We start from the raw sequence: 13,910 nt of genomic DNA, 5'->3' as shown, positions 1-13,910 counted from the left end.
CGTGTGCCTCCTGGAATGGCACAGGAGAGCGCTGTGCCCTTGGGAAATCGCGGTGTGGGGCACGAGCCCCACGGCTGCCGTCACCCCCTGCTTCCTGCCTGCTCCCGTTCCGGTGCTGCGGGAGGAAAAGGGCGAAAACTCGCTTTGTCCTCTCTCTCTCTGCCTCCCTGCCCACAGGGGGGTGCCCGGGGGCACTGCCAGCCCCGGTGCGAGCGCCGGCCTCCGTGCGCCCCGCGGCCTCAGGCGGAGGCTGAGCCGCAGCGCTGGGGAAAGGCGGCGGCGCGCGGGGCCCTCGCCCTCATAAGTGGCTACCGGCCGCCCACAGCTTCCTCGCGGGCGAGCGTAACGCCGCCCCACGGCCGCCCGCCGCGCCAGCCCGTCGCTGCCCGCACGCAGGCGCCGCGGCCACGGCCACTGCCACAGGGTCAGGGCGCAGGCCGTGCCTCRCTCTCCAGGATTTTCCTTTTTGAAATTGTTTTTAACTCAATTCTACTTTATTTCATTTTCAATTTCTATTGCCCTCGGTGAAGCAGATGGCGAGCYGAGCAAAAGGGCTCCACTGGCAGCACATCTCTGCTGGGCACAAATGTCCGGCAAGGTAGGCATCAGTGGTGTCTGAAAAAAACATCATCATGTTTTTTTCAAACATGTGGCTTAAAAATGCATTTAAATCTAATGCCTGATGCCGCTTTGAAGACAGTCCTGTGTGACATTACATTCAAAATAGAAAAAGCATCATATCAGTCTTAGCAATGTACTCTGTTGGCATCCCTCACATTAAGGAAATTTAAGAAAGACAGGTTAGGGTGTGCACGTCACCTGCCCAGCCACACACCCGAGTGAGAAGCAGCTGCCCCATGAGCAGCCGGCACACAGCAGCTGTGGGAGCGATCCCATGGTGGAGAGGGGCAGCAGCCTGGTCGGGGCTTGCAGAGAGAGTATTTTCTCTCTGAGTGTGTTTTGCTTCCAGTTGTGTTCAGCAACTCCCTGATGTCAATGTTGAGAAAACATTTTCTCAGCAGAAAATTTCTCATCTCATCTCTGGAGAGCAGCAAGGCAGGAGACAGGCATGAACGGGCCTTCTTTGAAAGCCTTGAAGGACAGAGTAATTGGAAGCAAGTGTTTTGTTAATTCTAAGCGGGATTTCCTTCACTTTCAAGTGCAAAACATGTTTTGGGGTTAGCTCAGTATTTCAAAGATGTCCTCCGTATGTGTGTTAACTTAGTTCCAGTTTCCAAACAAGAAGAGTCTGAAACAAATCCTAAGCAGAAATCCAAGCAGCTTCATAAATAAGAGCCYGACTATGTTCTAAGTGATATAAGTTTGTATGGATACACCATGTTGTCCTGCAAAATAAAACGAATCCAGATACAGTGTGAGGAGCTATATTTCCTTGTAATATCCACAGTCAAAGGGTTACASGCAGAGAAAATCTAAAGTTCTTCAGAAAAAAAAATGAATTGCAAATGCAAGACAACATTAAAATCAATAATTTTAACACAGGCTTCTGTCTTGCTGATTTAAGTCAATTTGGCTTAAAGTAAAAGAATCCYCTTCATCAGAACTGATTTGCCACTATGTCACTCCGTTTTTTCTTCAGTAGAGCTCCCTAAATTTAGATGGATTAGATGGAATGATGTGGAAGAGAACTCAGCTTAATAGATTGTAATGCAACTCAGTTTCTTTTTGACATAACTGACCATATTTCGATAGAGAAATCAAATATCAGAACATGAAAAGCTCATAATTTCTCAGGAAGGAAGGAAGGAAGGAAGGAAGGAAGGAAGGAAGGAAGGAAGGAAGGAAGGAAGGATAAAATGACCTAGAGGAGTTTGCTGTTGAATCAAATGGGGACTATGTCTGTGTGGGTTTCTAGCACCTGTGTTTAATTAGCTGGTTTTTGATTTAAAATCTGTACATTTGTCTTCTGCAAATGCATTTTCTAACAGGACCTTCAGTAGGTCTGCATATGAATTCTGCATATGAATTAGCCATTCATATACAACTTTTCCAATTCCAGCCCGTCTTCTCTGGCTGCTGATCCATCCACCTCTCATTGCACGTCCCATATAACACTACAGCATTTTAGGTAGTTAGGGATTTATCCTCCCTGCAAGTGATATGGACCAACATGCTTTCTACTTCTAATCATTCGCTATGTGTTTACTGGAGTCCCTGCTAGAGCTGTACAGTTTATCTCATCTCACTTTCATTTTAAATTCAAGCATGTATGTAAGTATGTTTTTTTGCTATAATTACAGCTAGAAAGAAACTCCAGCCTGTTGCATCAGCATCTGTATTTATTGCTCAGTCTTTAGCCCTGCTTCTCGATAGGCACTCCTAGGAAAGATGGGTGAGCTCATCAGCACTGGAAATGCCTTATTTCTTCACGGCAGCACTACCAGGGTCCCTTTAGATGCCTGGACAGTACTGGCAAGTTTAGTTTCTTCCCAAATGGCCTCACCCCACAAATGATGAAATCAGTGGTACATAATCTGTCTATAACCCGTCCCCAGAAACAGCACTTTTGCTGACATGAGACCATTTGGCCAAAAGTGTCCCTCTTTTCAGTCCTCAAAAGGGAACAACAAAACAAATTCTCAATGTCCCAGCAGTTTCATCTGCTTGGTTACTTCCGCCTACCCATCCTTTTCCTGCCTGACTCTTTACCAGCTTTTCGTCTTTAGCAAGGAGACACGATATCTGTTTTCGCCCACACTGCAAATGGGTCATCTAAGCACGTCATTACRGCTGGCGAGATTTCATACAGAAAGCTGAACTCAAAGATGTTATTCTCGGGCAGAGTTCCTTCTCTTTTTCGTGGTCTCAGAGCTCTCACTCTCCTACACAGAACTCATGAATTGCAAGGAGATTGCAAGGAGCAGAAATGATGTAGTGAAGAGCATCGTTTTGTTCTGATTAGAGCCTGAAGGCGTAATGGTCGATCACTCGAAACTTCCCTAAGCACAGGTACTTCATTCTTGGAACCTGCGTCTTCAAGGGAGGACACACTTTGCATCCTTAGCCRGGAGGGCTCACACTAAAGCCACAGTTCAGAAGAGACTACAGCGAGCCTTGTAAGCCCACTAGCCTCRCAGTAAAATCCTCCTATGAAAAGGCTATTTCATTCACTCTAGGAGGCCTTCAGTGTTTTATCTGTATGTGCCCCAGAATCATGTTTAAATGAACAGAAGCAGCATATGCCACCCTGAAAAGGGAAGTGTATATTTAATAGGAAAAGGCCTCTAAATTCTACTAAATACAATTACTACGGGAAAGAGGGAGATGTGATGTCACATACACCACACTTATGCTTTCACGCAAAGTGCAAGGAAAAATAAGAGAAAATACAAATGAAATTTTGCAACCTATGTGATCTGTGGGATAAASTGATTTCACTAATCAGCACGTGAGGTAGAAATTCTTAGGAAGGTTGCTCAAACACATCACTATCAGAATTCTCCTTCAGACTCACAGGCATCACCTGCTTTTTCACAACAGCATAGTCACCACTGTAGAAACATGCCCTGAAAACATCTCTACACTTTTGGCAACTTGAAAAACCAACTAATAAAAAAAAAAATCCTGTTTCTCAGTTGACATCGCATARCAGAGAAATACTGAAAAGAGTTTAACTGTATAATTACTGAGAAACAAAACACAGCATCTGCTCTCCTGTGAAGAATCATAACCACATTCCCTCCTACAGAGTGATGATTCCTTTGACTGGCTTTAATGTGACAGACATATGGCACAGAACAGTGCCATATCTGTGGCACAGGCCACATCATTGCCACATAGCAAGGGCCGGTATGCTTTTAATGCAGACCACATGGAAAGTATATAAGATGTGTTTCTGGATACATAAACTCATAAAAAATGAAGGTGTAAATGCYTCAAAAAATCTTTCCTGGAGGAATGATCCCCTTGCAAAGCACAGTCACTTTTAAGGAATGCTTTATTTCATTATTTAGATTGCCAGAAAACCATTATGTAGAATAAAATATATACAGTTGAATAATCTGAGACCAGCTGATAACATTCATTCGTTTATTAGTGCAGTAAATGATACCTTTCTTTATAACAGGAGGRCAGAAAAAGGTCCCATTGAAGAGGTACAACAGCTTTAAGAAATTAAGCCAAGATAGTAGGCTATGTTCTAAATGATGTCAAAAACAAATGAAAAAAAACATTTGGGGGAAAGAGGAAAATCCAGCAGTTTCAGGTTACAGAAAGTCACTTTCATCTTACAAAGGAAAATAACAACAACAAAAACCCCTAAGTTCAACAGATTTGTCATTCTTGTTTTTCCCCCGCTTGTCCCTAACTTTCCGTCTATAAATCTGGCAAGAGCTGAAACAGTTAAATGCTTCTTACTAGCTTATTAGCACAGGCGAGAGCCCAAGTCCTGTTTTGTTTGAAGAAGAAAGAAAAAAAAAAAAAAAAAGAATTTTTCAGGAAGCAATGGCATGTTTCACTTGTGCAGCCTTCCCTCTGCACAGCAGGACCGAGGACATCAATCTTGGCTTCCCCCTCAAAGTTTTGGTTTTAGAGGGAACCCACATATCAAGCTATACCAAATGATCCTAGGCCCTAGACCAAATGATTCTAGGCCCCAGACGCTTCACTCAGAGGTCTCCAAACTATGTCCAAAGATGCTGCTGGGTGATAGCTCACTTCAAGGGGTTTGAAAGAAGAAAAATTATGTCAAGGGATCTTTTTGGTAAGATTACCTTTTCTGTTTCTACAGCTGAGAGCAAGGATAATTTTTCAGACCACAAGCCTTGGGTAAAGCTGAGCAGAAATTATGAGGCTTTTTTTATTTTTTGGAGGAGAGTCTGTTTTCTTTTAAGGGCACTGACAGTGGCATATAACTCCTCTCCTTATTATGATGTACTTGGCCAGTTGTTGGGTCTATTGATTGGGGTGCAGATGGTTGTTAGGTTTGGATATCTCTCTTGTTTTCCTGCTATTATTCTTAGGGAATTTGGGAGGTATGTTACTGGGTTTTGTTCACTGTCTGTCCTTGGCTACTCATCCTTTTCTGGAAGCCTGGGAGGACTGACAGGTTTTGGGGTACRGTGTAGTCTTTGCTCTGGTGATGTTCACAGGTGTGGTGGTGGTGGTGGTGGGGATTTTATGGGAGATGGAGTTGCGGGGAGGAAGTACTGTGGATTGTGCGGGTACAGTTTCTGTTCAGATTAATTTTTAGTGGGTAGCTATGTTTTAATCTTTAGGGGCAGGAATGYTTATGATTATGGAATGGGGGTTGTTGTTGACTTTGTGATGTTGGAATTTGTGCAGGGTATGGCTTGGGGAGCGTAGGCAGCTGGCTGTCAGAAGACAGTTTAATAGAGAATACCAGCTTTGGGAGCTGGAAGTAGAGGTTTAAGTCCATTTCTTCAGGTGAGTTCTCATGAGTTCCTCAGTCCTCTGAACCCAGTAACCCATTTAGCAATGCCCTGCTGCAGGGCCCAGGCATTCGGCACCAAATGGCACCCGAGTGACCATGCAGAGACTGATAATGTGCTCTGGGAATGCCGTGCTTCAGGAAGCAGAGGCAGTGTGCCATGTTAAGSCAGGAGGGATGAATAAAGCTAAAGCAAGAGCTTCTTGTGCACAAGCAGAGCAGGGGGAAATATGGGAAGTCGAAGYAAGGCAAATGCGAAGTGCACCCGCTCTGTTTGGCAAATGTAGTTTAGTTCTCATGTTTCATGGCTATTTCAATGCCTGCTGCTCAAAACACAATGGCTTCTTGCCAAAACCAGAGCTGCTTTAAAAACCTAGGATTAAAATTGTGCAGTTACAGTCACAGCAAACCGCAGCAGGGGATCCACTGGACTGCTGCATGGTGCTGTATCTAGGCACCTCGATCTGCGTTACTTCATGTGGGCAACGCAGGAAATGGCAAGCGGCTGCTGGCCCCACCGCTGCCCTCACCCCGTGCAGCTCCTCCAGGCGCCCACCCTTGCAGCGGGCACTGCTTGTTGCCTTGCAAAGGACAGCTGCGTTTCCTGCACTTTCTAACCTGGTGGGTGCAGGTAACACAGTGAGGTCTCCGGGTGTCCTCAGCCGAGCAGGCTGAGCTGCCTGCAATGGCTCCCGGCAGGGAGCTGCCCTCCGCAGCAGAATCGGCTGTGAAGAAGGGAYAGGCTGTTATTATTAATATTACCATCACATGCAGCAGCTATTTCAGCCGATGGGTGGCCTYAACTCCAGCCCTGGCTGCCTGTTACCACTCGCACCAGTTGCTTTGCCAGCTTGTGCCCRTCCGTAAGGGAACAGGAGCCTAGGCCTGTTTCCAAAGCCAGCGTGGGCTCTGAGGCCAGGGCAGTTGTGCTTACCTGTGTCGCACACAGGTAGGTCACTAGCAGAGGTAGCCCTGCCCTGGYGCCACTTGCTCTGGCCCAGTTACCAAAAGCAGAGACAACGTGGCAGGACCAGTGGCAGCGCGGGGCAAGTGACCAGGTAGCAGAGCACAGGAGCAGCACATGCTGGGCTGCATTTTTCTTTTTTTTTGTGTGTGTGTGTGTGTGTGCACACAGGAAAAACTGAAATGCAGCAATGAGTAATCATTAAAAACGAACCTGCTTGACCTCAGAGGGTCCTTGTAGAAAGCCTCTGTAGTAAGCCAGTGTGCAGGCACATGCTCTCACTTGGGTGGCATTTTGGCTGTGCAGAAGGGCAGCTAAGGACAGMCAGGTCCCTGGGAGGCCTGGTTAATCAGGCATTTTGCTGTTTGACACAAGTGCCAGTGTCATGGGGAAGATGATTTTCAAGCTGGTTCTTATCGAGAGAGGACAGTGCTACATGGAAAGCAAAACATGCCCTTGCATTCAGCTCATGTGAGGTAGGGTGCTGTCCATTGGCAGCAGGGTGGACTACAAGGAGGCTAGGTTCAAGGACTGCTTGCTTCTGGACATCTTGAAAGGTCCGTGGAAGGTCAGGCTATTCTAACCATAAAACCACAGAGACAGTGAGAAACTAGAGCAGTGCAAGTATAAGCAAATAAATGTCTAGGTATGTGGGTAAACATGATGATGCACTGATATGAAAATGTATATGTAGAATGAATGAATTAGGATATAAAAGGACATGTTTTAGAAATAGTTCTTTGGATAAGATCTGCTGGACATTCACCCTGCTCAGCTCAGCTGTGATTATGACTAAGGACTGGCAACATTTAAGTGAGTTTTATAGGTCAGAATGTTGTTTTAATTTCAATAATCCACAGTTAATTCATATTGTGCTTAGTTTCTACTCTGTAGACTTGCATAAATCCCAAGAATTACTTCCATGTGGCTGATCAGAGGGATAAACCTCACCCTGGATGGAGCCCCCTGGAATCCAATTCAACATGCAAGCCTGTCCATAAAAAGCCTCTGCTCATTTGCTTTGCTGGGTTAGTTTTGTGCCATCTTTGTGGGTTGCATCAGTTTATTGGGATCTGGAGCTGATGCTCCAGGGGCAGGTGACTGAGGGCAGAGAAAAGGTGTCGCTCCCTGTTGGCAAAAGCAAGATATTAAAATCAGTACCAACTGTCATAATAACTTCCCTGTGACCACGTGTCTGGGCCAGCTAATCCCTCCTGTCTTTGAAAGCAGAGTGAGGCACACACGGAGCCCACCAAGGAGGAGATGATTAGAATCGATCGGCAGGCTGCTAATTCACAGCCCAGCCTCCCACTCACTATTTCCCCATATGGACAAGCACAAAGTGTTAACAAATGTTGACTACCATTCTGACACAGAAGCAAAGCTGAAAACACTACCTATAATCACCACTGCTAGACACGGTTAGCATCTGCTTTGGTTCTGGTTAGGCTTAATACTGAAGGCTGAAGCTTGGACTGACCTTTGAGAAATCAAAATTCAGCAAGAAACGAAACATCTGTTTCTAAGCTGCAAAATAGGAAGCTATTTTCCTTGTGCTAAAGTTGTTTCCATATAAACTTACTTTGTTCTAACTTCTTTATGCATTGAACAAGAAATTTACAGTTGAAAGAGCACTATTGGAGAGTCTGCTTTTGCAATTTTCTGAAAAAAATATGTCTGTATGTGTTAGAAAGCATTAACTGGTTTTGGTTTGTGTATGCTCAGTACAAAAAGCCTCCAAAAAATCCATCTGCAGCAAGGTTTTGCTGGCAACCCATGGAGTGCCTATTCCTAATGGTAATTTTCTTGCCAGACACAATATTCTTGGCAGATTTGTTTATTTAGAAACAGTTATGTATCTGTCCTTGCTGATCCATCTACAAACAAAGCTCACTCTAACGTGCACACAAATCAGACACTGAGATAGGAAGTGCAAATTCAGAGTTTTCAGGAAGCAAAGCTCAAAAGGACTCAATTCCAGAAACCTGCCAGGTTGACATTTGAAGGTGGGAGGGGGAGTTCAGGAGAAAACAAACAAAATCAAAAGCCCCACAACTTAAAACAAGAACCAAACCTGAAAACATTTGAACCTCAAACCTAAATGTGGTGTCCAGCTTTGGTTTGCTTCTTTTCCCTCCAACTCCAGAAGAGAGTGATTTTCTGTAAGTGCCAACCATGGGACTTCCCCCTCTTCTTGGGCATCACATGTTTTTGATGGAAGCCCTTATATCTCATGGATATGGATACCTTTTATTTGGGTTTCTTCCTCCTAGTGACTTCAGAGATGTTCTCCCCCTTATGTGAGACTCACTCAGGTGCACCAATCTATTGGGTGCAACTCCTCCACCCATATACCTTGTCTCTACTTACGACACTTGGAGATGTCAAAGATTGAAGAGAGTCTCAGGCTCCAAATGTGCTCGTAAAAAGTCACGAGGGCAGACAAAGAAATCCAGTGCCAAGGACATTGTTGCCTGTGCTCATTTGTACACAAGCTCCCTCTCATGTGTTCCATGCAGCAGCTAAGTCCTGTTTTCCAGGAGTATCGGCAACTACCACCCAACTTGCAAACAAGTCTTACATAGGCAGTCTGGAAGAGACCTATGAGCAGCGATCCCTGGCTACTCCAGGGAAGATCAAGCAACACATGTCATGTCTGCTCACCTTTGACTTGGTGGCCCATGGTGCCCAGCCCTGCTGGCCTGCTAGACAAGTGCAGCTTTGCGCTGTGTTCACAGAGGACATGCAAGCACAGACTCAGAGCTGCTCTGCCAGAGGTGAGACGCCAACACCATGTTCTTTCCAGTGGCAGCACTCTGCTTTCATTTAAATGGTGCTCCTCCTGTCCAGCAGCCAAACCTCTTCTGCACCTCAGAGTATCAGGTTGAACAACTCAACTTGGGCCTTCCCATACAACAGGCTCCCTTCCCCACCATGGTCCCTCTCTGCCTTGTCCCCAGTCAGGGCTGCCCAGAGCCACTGAGCACAGCTCTTCTGTGGTCTCTGAGCCCCCACTATGGCCCAAAGACTTCTTTAAGCCATCTGGGGGGATCTCATCTGTAGTCACATTTGTATTTTTCTTAGCTGCGCCATGGTAAGGACTCATTGTCTTCTTATGATCAATTAAAACTCCCCTTCCTCTGTAATTTCCAAATGTCAGGTGACAAATCAGGAGCAGAACATCTCTGTGCTGGTCTCTGAATACACAACCCAGTGATTTGTGGAATCAACTTACATCCCATTGCCATTATTCCAGTCCTTTGTGCTGTCACTTCTCCTTGCCATTCAGCCATTTCTGTAGTGATGTGCAAGACTCAAGTTTTATGCTGTGCCCAAATCTGATTAGAGACTGATTTTCTTCTAGGTGAACATGATCAGCCCATTGAGGATCATGTTCAGCCCATGAGGATCATCAGTAACTCCACTGCAGCCTGCTTACCTCYCTTGAGGTGCAAGGAAGCCACAAGAGAGGCAGAAGGGAGGCACAAGGGAGGGTAAGATCCCCTGACATCTTTTCTCTAGGTAAAACCTTACAATGCTCACGTTAATCCTCCTTTTCTCCATCTTACTCGTTTTGCTTGTAGTGCCATACAAATTGCCTTTCTGAAGCCCTGCATCTACATAGTCAATTATCTTATCAAAATATACCTACTGGGATAGCCTGCAATGAGATAGCCTTGGCAAACTCATTTTGCACTTTATCTCCTTTTCCATTTCCCAAGGCCAGGCTAGTTCGCTGCTTGGAGATTCCAGCTCACATATCTCTTCATCCTTGATTTCTTAAGGATAGAGATGATTTTTGTTACTCTCCTCGCTGGTGGTAGAAATTCTTACACCACTGTGTTTGCACAGACCAGCACCTTGACTGGGAGATCAGGCAGCCCCCTGTTGCCTCCTCACCTACCCGCATGTACAATCACCCTCTTTTCAGCTGTCGTGCCTTCAGACCTGATGGTTTGCTTTCCTCCTAGATCTACAGATTCCTCATATGAGCSTCCTTTATGGCTGGATACATTCATGTCAGCTCAACAAAGGCCTCACAGGTTTCACTCTCACAGCCAAGAAACTTAAGCGATGCATGGTTAGGTTATATCAAAGCACAGATCTACAGGAATAGTGAAGCTGCAATAGAAATGATATTCTGTCTCCTCTCTGTGTTTGCTTTAATTGTGATTTTCTTAACTTTCAATTGACTGTTGACAACACATAGCCTAAAACATATCACTAATCAATGCCAGTATGTGTTTTTCCCCCTAAATCTGTTAATTTTAAACTATCTCACAGCTTTGTGAGATACAGCTACATAGCTGGCAGAGCAGTCACAGTGTAACTCAAAAACTGAGTTCAAAAGCTACCTCAGTTTTAAAAGCAATGGGTTCCACAGTCAGCAGATTCCTCTGCTGAGAGCTTGCCCATCCTTCGGGCCATACAGGGGCTGTTATGGAGAGCTGTTGACACCACACAACACAGCAGTGTGTTATGTGGATTCCTCCAAAGGCTTCATGCCCCCGTGAGTCTGTGTACACACACAGGGTAGCAGGGAAGCCAGAAGAGGGGAGGCCAACAGCCAATGTACTCGCGCTGCTTCCCCGCTCCTCCCCCGGCGAGGACTTCTCCATGCAGCACRGCAGTGTCACCACTGCTTTGCATCACGTGAAGTCTGTAAGTGAAGAAAGGAAGCAGGCAGAGTATTTTTAAGCCTTATCAGACCAATGGATAAAACAGAGCATTCAGCGGTCTCKTTCCTCCGTTCCCCTTCTGTCACACACCAGTACTTCCTAATTCTCTGAAATCCAATTCATGAAGAATCAAATGCAGAAGTAACCTTTAAAAGGCCATGCTTTGCTATCTTTTATTTTTCCCTAACCCCTTTCCCACCATTTCTCATGCCCATAGTTTCTTTTAACATACAGACAAAACCAGGAGACATTCCCATGAACAAAAGTATTTTAGAGGGAGCTGATAAAGAAACAGGCACAAGAGAAGGACAAGGAGAAGAGAAGGCTCAGGCCACAGATCAGAGAAATCCCTATGGTGGAAAACAATCACCCAATCAAATAACTCAAAGCCACCACAGGGCTTTTCCTAACTTAGCATATCTAGGATTTAGCTTAGTCTCAGTTTAAGTCATTCAAGATGAGGAAAGTCATTCTTCAGCCCAGCARGTCTGGTGTTACAAGTGCTCTCTGAGGCTTACAGGAATTTTTGAGCACCCTTCTGACACCCCTGCACAACCTGCAGCTTCACAATATGACTTGGACACATTTGCAACTTACAACAGACAAAAGAGGAGACCCTCCCTTCCAGCCTGCTTCTTTTCCTACCACTTATTTTTCCATGCTTCTAACCATCACCTAAGTCTTCTTTGCCCAGACAGAGGGCCGAATGTGGTTTTACACTGCAAAGCAGATGAGCCATATTCCTGGGGTGAGAAAGAAGWGGAGGAGCTGAGTTGCTTTTGGAAGGACCCAGCTGTTCAGCTGGCTGAGCTGTAGTGTGGCAATGTACCTTGGCTGTGGAAACTACTTACGCTGAGCCCATCAACTGCTGTGCCAACACTAGGGACCTCACTGGAGCTATTGCTAGGATTAATAGACTGGCTTTGCTCTCTCTTCCAGCAGACTGAGCTCCCTCTCCTGTTGCAGCTCTTCATGGTCCTTAAAATTGACAGATATTTTCTACAACACAGCCCAAAATTATCTTTCCCAGGCTGTATCTTKTCACACAGAAAGGAGAAACTGGCCTTGAAAGTGGAAAACACATCTACCACTTTTAATATCAGTTCTCTCCAGCCTGGGAAGAGCATCACATTTCAAAATCTAAATGTTTAACCCCACCACCACTACCTGACACACACATTAACTGGCCATGTTTAACCCCTCACATCCTGCTAGAGCCTCATGGGTGAGTTATGACTCAAGGAGGAACAATGTTCAGGTTGAGTCTGACAGCGGCGAGTCGCTGAGTTGGTCAGAGGGGCTGAGAACACAACTCATGAGCTGATGAGGAGCTGGCCCGCTCCCTCCCAGCGTGTTCCCACAGCCCCTCTGCGTTCGGAAAGGCCGTGCACAGCTACCAGCAGGTCAGGGAAAGGTGGGAGCAGAAGGGGCAGCGACAGGGCCCGCCGACCCCTTCACACCACAGATGGGAGCGCAGCACCAGCACCGACACATGGCCRAAAATCAAAATGTCACTTTGTTTACCCCATGGAGCAACTGGCCAGCCAACCCACTGCTTGTGCCAAGCCCCGGTTCCGCAGGAGCTGCCTCAGACTGCTTCACTGGCCGCCCTGCGCTCGGAAGCAAGGCGTGCAGCCTGCCAGGGAGGAAGCTGTTACCATACACCCCAGTTTGCCAAGGAGACAACTATGCACCTAACAGATGGGGGCAAAGATTAATTTGCAGTCCGTTTTCCCAAACGTGAAAGCGGGAGAAATGATCACAGCACTCAGCTAATGCAGGAGTCACTCTGTGTGGCTAACTTTGCTGGTCGTCCCAAGTTAGCATTTGCCTCTCTCTGAAGCACATTGCCTCTCTCTGAAGTAAAGCAAATGAGTGTTTTGTGTTTTTTGTTTTTTTTTTTTGCAAATGAGTGTTTTGTGTTTTTTGTTTTTTTTTTTTCCCAGCTTGTTTTCTATGTTGCAGAATTGTGGCTACTTGAATATATATTTTTTTCCTTTTTAACTTTAGTATTAAAGCCATTTTTTTGAAGCATCCTGGAGCGAGTGGCAGGTGYCAAAATACACGGTTCACATTGATATTCTAATGCTTCTCTTCTGCCCTGGGCAGAGAGTCACATCCTCCCTTGGACAGTTTCTGAAAGGAGGCAAGCCTAGAAAGAAAAAGGCAGGTACTTCTGCAATGAAATCTGGTTTATCAGATAAGAGGTCAAGGTCCCATGTTGCATGAACTCTTGAGTCAGAGGCTCGGAGGCRTCTCCTCAGCTCCCACAATCAAGGGAGCCCTTCAGGTCCTTTCTTATGAGGTCCAAAACATTTCCACTTGCGATCCCATTTCCAGGCACAAACTGCACCTCCGTAACCAGCTTCCCCTCAGYCCTCTGGCTGCAAACGCCAAGTCAGTGTGGCTGCAGGGGCACAGGGCATCCAGCACTATGCGCGTTTCCTTCACACRTGCATGCCCGGTCATGCACGGCTGCCTCACCAGCAATCCCCACCAAAGGGCTCTGCAGACAGGGCTCCCGGTTCTGAGCCGACCTCACGTGGCGTTTCATGCCCCTGCTTTGAATTTCGGTCTTTTCTTGTTATGCTGAATTATKATTTGGTGGCCAGTGACAAAGAAAGGCACACACCTGGGTACTGAAAACTAGGGTAAGCCCAGAAGTATTCCCCACTTAAAAAATGCTGGCTGTTATTAAAGAGAAAAATGCTATTAAAAGTACAAGGGACTGTTAATGATTGGCAAGAGTCCAAGCTGAACATGCTTGAGAACCCAAAAGATCCCTTGGAAAGTCACATTTGAAACTGGGGGCAAAAGAGAAGATTGTTATGTAAGGCAAAAGTGTAAATTCCTGATG

This window comes from Nothoprocta perdicaria, unplaced genomic scaffold (assembly GCF_003342845.1).
Source record: "Nothoprocta perdicaria isolate Ctin4 unplaced genomic scaffold, notPer1 scaffold_100, whole genome shotgun sequence".
NCBI classification, from domain to species: Eukaryota; Metazoa; Chordata; class Aves; order Tinamiformes; family Tinamidae; genus Nothoprocta; species Nothoprocta perdicaria.
This window is presented reverse-complemented; position numbering follows the sequence as displayed.